This window comes from Carya illinoinensis, chromosome 7 (genome assembly GCF_018687715.1).
Source record: "Carya illinoinensis cultivar Pawnee chromosome 7, C.illinoinensisPawnee_v1, whole genome shotgun sequence".
Classification (NCBI taxonomy): domain Eukaryota; kingdom Viridiplantae; phylum Streptophyta; class Magnoliopsida; order Fagales; family Juglandaceae; genus Carya; species Carya illinoinensis.
Genome location: NC_056758.1, coordinates 39,155,141 through 39,169,650, shown reverse-complemented (window position 1 = coordinate 39,169,650; position 14,510 = coordinate 39,155,141).

The following is a 14,510-nucleotide window of genomic DNA, read 5'->3' as shown; positions in this document are numbered from 1 at the left end:
GTAGGACCCCTGACACCAGAAAGTGATGGTGCTTGTGACGCCCCCAAATTCCGTTTGGGATCGGACGGACATTTGAAGCGTCGAGACATGCAACACAAGGTTACCTGCCCCCGTTCATGACATATAAGATGCAATATTCCTAACATGCATCTAACAATATGCAATATTCGCAGCGGATAAATTTTTTCTTTAGCAATACTATGCACCAAATTGAAAATATCCCAAATGCTTAAAACATACTTCATACATAAAAATCCATTGAACAACTAAGATCACAACACTAGTCCAAAATGGTTATGATCCAAAAAGTAGTAGAGATGCAACTCAATCGTACAAGTAGTAATTTACGTTAATTACTATATCAACATTTATGTCGCACCGTCACTTAGTCAACTGTGTCTAGTTGATCAGCTCCTGATTCTCCTTCAGGTCCTGTAACAAGATCTACCATTCGGGGGGAATGGTAGTTGGGACTACCAAAATGAGATTTGATTACAAATCTCAGCAAGTTAACAAAAAACTTCCATACAGACTAATGATACATGTATGACAATAAAAGCATAAATGCATAATCAAATTCATAAGTAATTAAAGCATAACTTAGCGTACAACATAGCATAATTGACATAGCTTAAATTGAATCATGAACTGAACTTGACTTGACATGAACTTGATTTGAAACTTGACTTAGCATGAACTTGCTCTGAAACTTGAATTAACATGAAAAATACATACTCCACAGTTGTTGTGGCCCCATGTATTCTACACAAACTTGACTTAACATTAAAAATACATACTCCACAGTTGTTGTGGCCCCATGTATTCGACATAAACTTGACTTAACATGAAAAATACATACTCCACAGTTGTTGTGGCCCCATGTATTCTACGTGTAAATACATACTCCACAGTTGTTGTGGCCCCATGTATTCTACACAAACTTGACTTAACATGAAAAATACATACTCCACAGTTGTTGTGGCCCCATGTATTCTACGTGTAAATACATACTCCACAGTTGTTGTGGCCCCATGTATTCTACGCATCACAATTGTAGTAAAATACATACTCCACAGTTGTTGTGGCCCCATGTATTCTACACAAACATAATGTACTCAAGATGAAACGTGACTTGAACATAACTTGAAATACATGACCAACTTGAGATAGAAACATTTCGTAACATGGCATAACATATAATAGACAACATATTTAACATGACATACTTGCAACAGTGAATATTACATGACTTGACATACATGTAATAGATGGCATACTTAGCATGACGTACTTGTAATGTACAGTAATACATAACAGAATATATTATGTAACAGATAAAAATTGATGACAGAATAAATTCTGTATAATAAACAATTACGTGATAACTTGGCGTGGCATGACATATATGATAACACACATACATACACTATAGTTCTTTTACTTAGCACACATACACAGTAGACTGCTAGTAAGTTAAAAGCTAACTTACCTCGATCTCCGCGTTTCTTATAAAACCTCAAGCGCGATCACGAGGAACTGTAATTAGTGATTCTAAAAGTTAGTACTAAATCACTAATAATTTAAAATATGGAAAAATACTAACTTAAAGAGTAAAATTTCCATTTTACTTTCTACATGTAGGAAAATGACCGTTTTACCCATAACTTAAGAATTTTGCATACTAACTCCAAAAGTCACCAAAATTTACATGCCTCATGTAAATTTTATCCTCAACTCAAATATCAATTTAGAAAAATTTAAAACTAATCACAACTATTAAAACTCCATAGGGCCGAAATTCTCATATGCTATTTCTATTGATTTTTGTTTCTAACTTGTTTTGATCAACCTTTTGATCTATGACTTATAAATATGTGATCTTCAAACCAAACCATCACATGGTTTAAAAAGATGTCCTAAAACATATATAAGCTTCTAATTCAAGATCACATGGTTAAAAATTAACCAAAACATAAATTTAGCCAAGAACATCCACACTTTGGCTTATCTGAATATCTCTTTGTATAAAATTTCATATCTTTGAAACTAACATCAAATATCTTCAAAATAATAATATAACATGTATATAAGATGCTTAGGATCCTCCAATAAAATTATCAAAGTCATTAGAATAGGTTTAGACCACCAAAGAGTTAAACTTTCTCAAAATAGAAACTGTTTTTCTTCTTCCAGTTTCTAAGTTTCTAAATCTAAGCAAATATTTCATCAAAACCTTCAATCATGCAAAAATCCTCAACCAATAGTCATATATACATGTTAACAATACTCCATAAAAATTTCGGACCAATATCTATCCATTAGCTTGGTCAAAAACTCCAAACTATAACATATTCTCCAGTTTATCTCCCAGAATGACCTTTCTATAGTTTACACAATATTTGACTGACCAAATGATCTTCAAATGGGGCAAATAAGATATCCATGTAAACTAGACTAAAAAAGGAACAACTTATATGAAGGAGACTTTATGATAAAACACTTACAATAGCTTCGAAATGGGCATGCAAAAGAACTCCTAAAAGCTGTCCGAGAGAGAATGTTTGATATTCTTTTAAAGAAACGTGTAAATGAAGATAAGTTCGTGGGTGATGGCTGGAGATGCTATGGAAGAGATAAGGGAGATGATAAGGCTGGATTTGAGAGTTGAGTGTGGTTTTCTCCTACCCAAAATATCTATAAAATATTATCTCAAAATATTCTATCCAATAATATCTATAAAAATCAGCTCAATATATTTTCCAAATGTGGAGTAGACTTGGAAGAGTAAGGTGGATAAAATCTTTCTATGTGTATTTTAAATCTCTATTCTTAAGATATTTTCCAAATGTGTATTTTGCTTAGGTGTCATGATCTCACACCTTGATTTCCTTCACAATTCTATCTAATGGTTTCTCTTTGTGCCAAGTATCTAATACTATTCATTATGTGTGGTTAAGATCTTGCCAAGTGTCCAAATAAAATATCACTATCCTAATTTGGACATTTCACACTATGATTTTGAAAATACTGCGCTCAGTACATTTACCGAGGTTACTATTCATTCCAAAAATAAACGTAATAAACTTAGTACTGAAAAATTCTAAATATTCAATTAAGCCTAGTGGTGTAGACTATAATGTATTCTGACACTTTTAACTATCTCAAATAATTAAAATCGCATTTCTGGCATCATAGTGAGTGATAACACTAACTATGTTGACAAGCTAAAATTTATGTGATTAGTCGATTCGTGTAAACTTACAGAGTTTTCACGAGGTTCCTAAAGTCAATAGAAATTCCTTAATTGAATTTCTAGCGGGCTGTTACAGTGCTGCACAAGATGTTACGTAAAGCTAAGCTGTTCAGGCATTATCCAGCTAGCTATTTGCCATTTTGTAACTAAAACGTACGTTCAGCTCAGAAATCTTCAGTGAATAATTAAGAGTATCCTGTTTGTTTTCGTATATATATATATATAAATTAAAAAAAAAAAATTCTTACTTCGAATATGGACAGTTGAATGTTTGAGAAATTTGCGTTGATCACGTTAAGGTATTCCTTTTCTGCCAAGCGAAGAACACTATCCATTTAGAAATGTCATCGTTTTTCCTAGATTCTGGTATGCCAATCACATCTGCTCATGTCTAAAAGTCGAGTAATCATATTTCACTTTAATCTTGCATATGGGATGCAAAATGATGTTTTTTTATTTTGATTTTTATATTTATTGAGGTATGTTTGCAGCTGCTATCATCTTTTTATCCTGAACTACAGCCAACTTTGTGAGTTCCAAAATAGTTTCGACACAAAAAAGGACGCATACAAATGTGTCACTATAAATCACATTCCTTGAAGTTGCGTCCAATACAGCATTATTGTTTTGATGCTCCCTCCTTTGTCATTGTCTCGTCTACAATTATAATTGGTTATTATTGTTCTCTTTTGTTGGATAAAGATTTGTTAAAACATGTTGATATCGCCCATGATCACCAAGTGGCACAGAAAAAGACGCTAAAAGCCTCCGATGCGTCGTATCTTCTGTGCTTGTAAGTCTCTAGTAATTTCACTAAACCAGAAAAAAAGTTGTAGTATTGTCCCCAGTGAGAGAAGCTCATCTATAAAATCCCTATGGGTTAGTATTGTCTCCTTTAAAGTTCTCTATTCAATATGGGAAGAGCTAACTTGTTACATGCGAATAGGAAACTCAAAATCCAAAAGATGAAGACTATCTGTTCAACAGCTAGAAACAAGTTGAAGGTTGCTTGGGTTTCTTCACAAAGACACAGAAATGTCGATACTTTGCGAAGCATTATTCCTGGGTGTGAAGATGCGGATGTCGAAACTTTGTTCCTGAAGACGATGGAGCATATAATAAAACTAGAATTGCAAGTTCATATCCTTGGAAACCTCACAATCTTTGTGGTGTCTGATATTGTGGGGTTTTTCTCATGGAAGTTTGCTGTTTTATTTTAGCATGCTTTCATCCCTTGTGATGTCAGTCATGCAATGAGTCAATGCTTTAATTATTTATGTATCTTTCGTTTGATGTTGGGAACAAATAGCCATGGTGTGGCCTGGTTTAAGATTAATCCTTATTTGAGTCCATACAAATTATGCATTCTTTTAAGAATATGCACCATGCGAGCAACCAAGGCTCGCATCATACTCAGTGACTCACGGTCGTTGCAGTAGAGTTTGTCAACGTACAAACAGTCGATCTCTTTTTTTGTAATAGTTCAGATTATATATATAGGTAGGCTAAATAGAGGGAGGCTACATACGGCGCCGCATACGGCGCTGCTCTTCCCGCTCAAACTAGATATACATAGACATGTAAATATGTTTTATATAAGGGGGATAAATCCTCTGAAAGATGTATGAAATTGAATCCATTTGACATGGTATCAGAGCTTTCTTAATTTTTTCCGATCTATTTCTTGTGTTTCAGTCTTTCTCTACAGACACTTTCTTCTCGGTTGGATTCTTCTCAGCATTTCTCGACAAAAGTGGTCTGTTCTTTTTATTTTCTTTTCTTGGTTTCTCAGCTCCTCTGTTCTCGGTTTCTCGGCACATCTATGAATTGGTAGCTATCGGTGCTACCTCCCCTTGATGGTGCTGGTCTCTTGCTGGCTTGGGTGTTCTTGGCACAGTGGTGTTCTTTTCGGCTTCTTGGTGTAAAATCTGGTCTGGCCCTTCTGTTTAATTTTCGGTCAAGTGTCCATCTTTCTAGTTTTGATTTTCTCGGTTCCTCGGCACTTTCTTCTGGTCTAGTAACATTTCAGCTTCTATTTCTTTCAGACTTTCAGTTTCGGTCAAGTGTAACATTTCAGCTTCTTTTTTTTTTCTCAGAACTTTCTCGGCAATTTCCGCTTGGTCACCTCGGTCCTTCTATTTTTCAGTCAGTAATTGTTTTCTTGATCCACTGTTTTCTGGTTTCTCGGTCAGTTCTTGGAATTATTAGTTACTGCAAGTGGAATTATTTAAAGTTAAAGTTTGCCGTGGGTTTGCCGTGGGCTATGTGGGCTATTAATTAAAGTTAAAGTTTCTTGCTCAATTGTTTTCAGCAAGTGGAATTACTTTTTTGTGGGTTTGCCGTGGGCCATGTGGGCTATTAATTATAGCTAAAGTTTCTTGGTCAATTGTTTTCTTGGTCAATTATTTTCCTGGTCGGCCACAATTGCTTTATTTCATTTAATTATTAGTCTGTCATTTAGCTATTTGCCTGTCATTTAGCTATTTGCCTTCTTTTTTGCCTGTCATTTAGCTCTTCGTCTTTAGCTATTTTCGGCTGTTTGTTCTTTCTGTCATTTTCAGTTGTGTTTTTTTTCCTGGTCGGCCACAATTGCCGTGGGATATAATTTATTAGTCTTGTCTCGGGTTCCATTTAATCTTCTTTTCAGATTTAATTTTTTTGATATTTTCGGCTTTTAACATGGACTCCGTATCTGTATGTACTAAGTTTTCAGGAAATAATTATTCTACGTGGGCATTTCAGTTTGAACTTTTTCTTAAAGGAAAAGATCTTTGGGGGCATATTGATGGCACTGATTGTGCATCTAATCCTGATAAATCCAAGGATTGAGATGTACTTGATGCTCGAATTATGTCTTGGCTTCTTGGCTCAGTTGAGCCACATATTATCACCCACTTACGGCCTCATCGTACCGCTCAATTCATGTGGACTTACTTAAAGAAAGTATATCATCAAGATAATGGTGCTCGTCGTTTTCAGTTAGAACATACGATTGTCCTGTTTTCACATGACAATCGTTCCATCCAAGATTATTATTCAGCGTTTCTGACTCTTTGGAACGAATATTCTGATTTGGTTACTGCGGATGTTCCTGTTGCCTCTCTTTCCACTATTCAAAGTCTTCACGAGACTCGTCGTCGTGATCAGTTTCTTATGAAACTCCGCCTCGAGTATGAATCTGTTCGATCTTCTCTGCTGAATCGCTCGCCTGTTCCTTCTCTTAATGTTTGTTTTGGTGAGTTACTTCGTGAAGAACAAAGGCTCAATACTCAAGCTTCTCTGGAAAATTCTCCTGGAAGTTCCGGATTCCCTCCTGTGGCTTATGCTGCTCAACGACGAGGACCGCCTGTTCATTCTCGCACCTTACAGTGTTTCTGCTGCAAGGAATACGGGCATATTGCTGCTAATTGTCCTAAGAAATACTGTTCTTATTGCAAGAAGAAGGGTCACATTATCAAAGACTGTTGTATACGTCCCCAGAATCGTCAGGCTCAAGCATTTCAAACTTCTGTAGCACATGGCTCTTCCTCAGGTGCTTCCTCCGATCTTGCACATCCTGCAACAAACTACTGCACACCAGAAATGGTGCAACAAATGCTAATTTCGGCATTATCTGCAATGGGGTTTCAAGGTAAAACTACAACTAAACTCTGGTATGTAGACTCGGGTGCTTCTAATCATATGACGAATACTCCTACTGCTCTATGTCATGTTCGGCCCTATGCTGGTCAATCTGCCATTCAAACTGCCAATGGTAGTGCCTTGCCAATAGCTGCTATTGGAGATGCCTCTTCTCAATTTACTGATGTGTTTCTTGCTCCTCAACTTTCCACAAATCTTATTTCTGTTGGTCAATTAGTTGATAACAATTGTGCTGTTCACTTTTCTGGTGATGGATGTGTTGTGCAGGACCAGGTAACGGGGAAGCCGATCGCGAAGGAACCTAAAGTGGGGCGTTTATTTCCACTATTTTTACCTGTTCCACTACTTTCTTCAGTTTCGTCTATTAAGTCCTTTACTTGTCATAATGTTCCAGCTATGAGTATGATGTGGCATCGTCGTTTAGGTCATCCCAATGCTCAGATTTTATCTCATGTATTGCACTCGGGTTTTCTTGATAATGAAGAACGTTCTTCTTTATCTCTTCAATGTGATTCTTGTAAACTTGGTAAAAGTAAAATTCTTCCATTTCCGTTATATGCTAGTAGAGCTTCTCACTGCTTTGATCTTATCCATAGTGATGTTTGGGGACCTTCCCCGGTTAGTTCACGTGAAAAATTTAAATATTATGTGACTTTCATTGATGATTATAGCAGATTCACTTGGGTCTATTTTCTTCGCTCTAAATCTGAAGTTTTTCGTACTTTCACTGAGTTTTTTGCGTATATTGACAATCAATTCTCTGCGACTATTAAGACATTACGCACAGATTCTGGTGGTGAATATTTGTCTGCTGAGTTTCAGGCATTCTTGGCTTCTAAATGTATTATTCATCAACGTTCATGTCTTGCTACTCCCCAACAAAATGGAGTAGCCGAACGCAAAAATCGTCATCTTCTTGATGTGGTACGTACACTCTTGTTAGAATCATTTGTTCCATCCATGTTCTGGGTCGAGGCTCTGAAAACTGCTACTCACTTGATTAATCGTTTACCTTCCCAAGTCTTACACATGGAATCTCCCTATTTCCGCTTGTTTGCTAAACAACATAATTATGATAATCTTCGTATCTTTGGTTGTGTATGTTTTGTCCATTTACCTCCTCATGAGCGACATAAATTATCTGCTCAATCTGTTAGATGTGCATTCTTGGGATATAATGTGTGTCAAAAAGGATTTGTTTGCTATGATCCCACTTTACATCGTACGCGCATTTCTCGGAATGTTATTTTCTTTGAAAATCAACATTTCTTTCCTGTGTCTTCTATACCTTCTTCTTCTACTGTGGTCCTCCCATCTTTTGAACAGCAGTTCTCAGATCTTCATCCAGTCAGCTCCCGTTTTAAATTAGGTATTGTGTATACAAGACGCTCTCACTCACAGTCTCTTCCGGTGGCTCAACCAATATCTGATCCTACCATGCTCCAGGATCAATCAGTTGCAGCACCTTTAGAGCACTTGGTACGTCGCTCTTCTCGAGTATCAGTACCTCCGGATAGGTATGGGTGGTTTGCTTCTGCTCTTACTACTACATTATCCAATTTTGATATTCCCACCTGCTACTCACAAGCTGTCAAGCATGATTGTTGGCGACAAGCTATGCAGGAAGAAATTGACGCTTTAGAGGCCAACCACACCTGGGACATTGAGCCATGTCCTTCCACCATTGTTCCTCTGGGTTGCAAATGGGTTTATTCAGTCAAAATCCAATCTGATGGAAGTTTAGATCGTTATAAAGCTCGGCTTGTTGCACTCGGGAATAATCAAGAATATGGTGTCAATTATGAAGAGACCTTTGCTCCTGTGGCTAAAATGACTACTGTTCGTATGATTCTAGCTCTTGCTGCTTCCAGTGATTGGCCACTACATCAGATGGATGTTAAGAATGCTTTCCTTCATGGGGATCTTAAAGAGTGTATTTATATGAAGCCACCCCCGGGATTGTTCAGCTTTCCAACTTCACATGTGTGTAAGCTTCGTCGCTCTCTTTATGGTCTCAAATAGGCTCCGAGGGCTTGGTTTGATAAATTCCGCACAACTTTATTACAATTTTCATTCAAGCAGAGCAAGTATGATACTTCATTGTTTCTTCGGAAATCAGACATGGGTATTGTTGTTCTTTTAGTCTATGTTGATGATATTGTGATCACTGGTTCCGATTTTGTCTTACTTGGTCAGCTCAAGACTCATCTCTTAGAGTCCTTTCATATGAAGGATCTTGGATCTCTCACATATTTTCTTGGTCTTGAGGTGCATCGTAGTCCCTCTGGTATTTCACTCAATCAACATAAGTATGCTAGTGACTTGGTGGCTACAGCTGGTCTACAGGAGGCTCCTTCTGTGGATACTCCTATGGAATTAAATGTCAAGCTTCGCAAAGAGGAGGGTGACTTACTTTCTGATCCCAGTTTATATCGAAAGTTGGTGGGTAGCCTTGTTTATCTCACTATTACTCGACCCGACATTTCGTTTACTGTACAGCAAGTCAGTCAGTTTCTTCAGACTCCTCATCATCTTCATTTGGCTACTGTTCGTAGGATCATACGATATGTTAATAGCACTTCTGCTCGTGGTTTATTCTTCCCAGCCGGCAACTCGACTCGTCTGGCTGCTTATAGCGATGCTGATTGGGCTGGTTGTGCGGATACACGCCGCTCCATAACTGGTTGGTGTGTGTTCTTAGGTAATGCATTGGTCTCTTGGAAGAGTAAGAAGCAAGACCGAGTTTCTAAGTCATCTACAGAATCTGAATACCGAGTGATGTCTTTAGCTTGTTCTGAAATTATTTGGCTTCGAGGTATGCTTGCTGAGCTAGATTTTTCTGAGATCGATCCCACACCTCTACATGCCGATAATACGAGTGCTATTCAGATCACGGCCAATCCTATTTATCATGAGCGCACGAAGCATATTGAAGTCGATTGTCACTCTATCCGTGAAGCATTTGAAGCTCGTATTATCACTCTTCCACATGTTTCTACTGAACTACAAATTGTTGATATTTTCACCAAAGCTCTCACTCGTCATCGACATTGCTTCCTAAGTAGCAAATTGATGCTTGTTGATCTACGGGCATCAATTTGAGGGGGGCTGTCAACGTACAAACAGTCGATCTCTTTTTTTGTAATAGTTCAGATTATATATATAGGTAGGCTAAATAGAGGGAGGCTACATACGGCGCCGCATACGGCGCTGCTCTTCCCGCTCAAACTAGATATACATAGACATGTAAATATGTTCTATATAAGGGGGATAAATCCTCTGAAAGATGTATGAAATTGAATCCATTTGACAGAGTTTGTCCTTAAGCCAACCTTCTCCAAACTTCCGTTTCTCTTGGAAAAGCAACTGTTTGCATATCTGAAGGGGCAAAATTTGGCTCGAAAACCTTTTGGTCCATTTGTTTTCATAGTCTTATATATGCCTATTGCATGAACCCATCCCAGCTTGTATATGATCTTCCTCTCATCTGAAGTTCCCCAGTTTTTGTACTTCGGTTTGGGGTTTTTGGCAAAAGGCTCATGATTTCGTGCTACCTGATTCTTGGATACTTTTGCAGTCTTCATGACTGTAACCTCGTCTTGATTTAATTCAATAATGGTCATTTATTACTCTATAATTTTGCTAACCATATCCCATCTGGTGTGCTGTCATTGATATTTTAACACCCATTAAATTCCGACATTAATTTCGTTCCATCTTCACGATGATCATGCGTTTTCTTGTGTGTTGAATCTTCTCATGCGATTCTTTTACATCTCGAAAGCCAACTTTCTTTTTCTTGATACCTCAAATTAATGAAGAATGACCCATAATAGATGTTCTAATATATAACATCAGACAATTGGAAAAGATGTCGATCTGTTCTGTTTGTTCACTGCTCAAAATTTTATCCAGCAAAGCAGAAAGCAACCTAAGGATCACGGTGCAATCTATATAATGGCTGACAGAACTTTTTAAACTGAAAAGTCAGTCATGCGCAGAACTATCTGTTATAATAATAGTTACATAAATTAAGCGCATGCAAATAGGTAAAAGTGGTAATTTTCATACTAAAATCAAAACCATGAATTCGAACACTAACTAGAATTTTATAATGTGACTCAGATCCTGGCTTTGCTGTTCATGATGACTTACACTTTTTCGCCAGTGCTTCCCTGGGAATACAATATTCAGATAAGCAAGTGTTTGAGAGAATACAGAAAGAATTAGCGGGGTCCAAGGAATAGAGCAGTTGGATTATGTGTGTCATCTGTGCTGCCCAATTGAAAAGAATGACTTTCAAGCCATATGTTTGAATTGCAAGAATATCTTATCTCATTACATCTCATTTGATTTGATCTCATAACATCTTCTCAACATCTAATTAAACACCACAAACACAAGTACTTTTCAATCTCAAATCTTCAACTGTTTTATCTAATCATTATAATTTTTTCAAATTTCTAAACAAAATATAAAAAACAATTCAAAATTTTCAAATCTCATAACAGAAATAATATTAAAAAATAATATTTTAACAATATTTTAATTTTATAATATTTTTATTCAATTTTTCTCTCCTATTTTTCAAAATTCTATAAAATATATTAATTTAAATCATTTTACTGCTATTTACAGATCATCTCATCTCATCTTACTATCTAAACAGGCCTAACTCTCCATGCCTTATGGTGTTTCCACACTGACCTCGGCACCCTTTGAAAGGATTGCCCTATACCTCTCAATGGGCAGCACAAGTGCACTCCCATTCATTTTCTCCGTGCTTCAGGTGTGGCAGCTCCTTTCATATATGCTTTGACAAGTTAAACAAGCAACCATAAATAATGAATCAGGATACAAGCTTAGGCTCGAATGTTACAAAATAGAAAGAATGGGGGCTTTTGGGTTGGCTGTAAAGCCCGAAATGGCCCAATACTGTTAGCGTCTTAAACATAAAATAGACCCATACATGAGTAGTTGGTGTCTGCGCCCAGACTGCAATAATAATAATAATATGGGTTAGACCGGGATATGATCCACCTGCATCGTATACCGAATCGCTCAGTTGCTTGCTCGATCGGCTCTAAATTCCAATTTTAGGCTGTTGATTCTCAGATATGATTACCAAATGTATGGTATTTGAAACGTCTTTCTTAAATGTATTGCGATATTTTTAGACAAATCTCTGGAGATTTTGATTTTTCTGTTTTGGGCCAGCCGCATTCTTCATGTTTTGATCAATTAAATGAAGCATAAAACAAAAGACCAAGATCGTTGACGGGGGCGGGTCATGAATCATGATGCATTATTTGCAACATGAGTTTATTACTTGGCATGATGAGACTGAACATGAATCACGGCCAATGGGGTTTGGTCAACCCTCATAATTATTCTAAGTATTCTTGCTAATTAGCTAGCTAGGCTACAAGTACATTAATAGTCCAAAAGATCATGGATTATTGTACAAATATCTTGACTTGCTCTAATATGTTCGCTTTCCCCATTCCTAACTTTTATGCAAAACAAAAGAACTCCCCAACCCAAGGTTCGCAATTTTTAACACTGATATAATCGGCATTTATATATAATATGTTACAGGGCTTATAAGTTAGAAATTGCTACCAGAAAAATAGCCTTTTATTTTACCTAAATTCGTCACAAACTCAATTTTCTTATAGTGATATATATTAATTATCTAATTGAAAAAAAAAAAAAACTGCATCAAGGCTTTTTATTTTTAAGACCTCTTAATCTAACTATAACTCATCTAATTAATTTCTCATTACCAAAAAATTTGTACTCTCTCTCTCTCTCATCATGTACGTCTCTAAGTACATTCGGACTATTAATGATCAATAATCTTTCATCATTACTCCATAGCTCGCTCTCTCTCTCTCTCTCTCTCTCTCATCATGTACGTCTCTAAGTACAGTCGGACTATTAATGATCAATAATCTTTCATTATTATTCCATATCACTCCCAATAGTTGTCGTAAAATACATTTTCTTTTAAAATATAAAGAAATGTTCTTAAAATACTACTCTATTAAATTTTGTATTTTAAAAACATTATACATTTTGCTACAATGATCCCTGTAGAGGATCCTGTTTATCAAATGTAAACATTTTTAATTACTTTCTCTTTTCTCCTCGTGTGATTTTCTATTTCTTCAAGTTCTTTTTTATTTTCATTTCAGACCCCTCTCTCTTGTAATTGGCCTCAAGCTTTTCAAATATCTATCTTCCATCTGCCAAGAGCTCGTAAGGAATTTCAGCTTTAGAATTTCTATCGATAGCAATGTTATCTTCTATGCTAGCTTGTGATTACTTCCAGTTAACTTTATCATATTCTGTAATACTAGAGACATTATTCATTTTGCCAGATTGAGCGGTGATATTTTAATAAAATTGAGTCTAACATATTATTTATAGATCAACTATATTCATATATGGAATATACTGAAAAATATCTTAAGAATATTTTTTTTACAATTATCAAGAATGGATATTCTCATAATATACTTTGAGAATAGGTTCATTATATAATCTATTCTTTTTATTTTTTGAATTAATTTATATTTTGGTTCAACTTATAAATTTGAATTAATTTAAAATAGAACATAATCATATGATATTGTATATGGGGAGATATTGCAAATATCAAAAGATATGAGGATATCATTGATAGTTAGAGAAAATAATTGAAGTGAATAAAAAAGAATAATATTTAAATGATATGAAGAAAAAATAGATAAAATGATATATAGCATATTGTAAAAGTCAGTATATAAAATAGAAAAAATGAATTTTGGTGATGCATTTTGAAGAATATGATAGAGAAGCCATTGAGAGTGCTCTTATATATGAATATATATTATATATATACATATATATATCATGACTCAATATTAATTATACATACGGTTTATCTTTTGACGTACGTAATTTCTATTTGATCATCACAACTATATATATACGTAGCAGTGGTCATGATGATGTCTTTATATAATTCGAACGTTGTAGCGCCCTGCCTGATCACATAACCTTTTCAATCGGAGTATTTAATTCTTATAATTAAATTCCTTGAAAGGTCATCCGGTGGTGTTTAATTCCATGCTGGCAGTACTAGTAGTACTCAACATTACTTAATTAGTATGGGAATTAAACATTTCATTTGCTGTCTATAATATATATATATATATATATATATATATATATATATATATATATAAATAGCTAGGTACGTACGTATCAGAAATCCAGTTGCACCAATTGCCTTAAATTGAGGGCTAGCTTCATGAATTTGGAATGGTTATATATATGTGCATTTTTATGTTGCAACGTAATAAAACAGGAGAATAGAAGAAAAGGCTTAACGCATCAGACTCAACAACATTTCATTTCATATATTGCAGCCTTGCTTTGTACATGAATAGGACCTCTATTTATAGAACCAGCATATAACAAATTCTGTAATATATCCACTATGATATTGACATCTGTACAAGAATAATCCCTATTCTGTTATGAGACTACGTTCTAGAGCACTACCATTTATTTTTCCAAAATGTTCTGCCTTATTACTTGAAATCTGCATGATATTGAATTGTGGTAG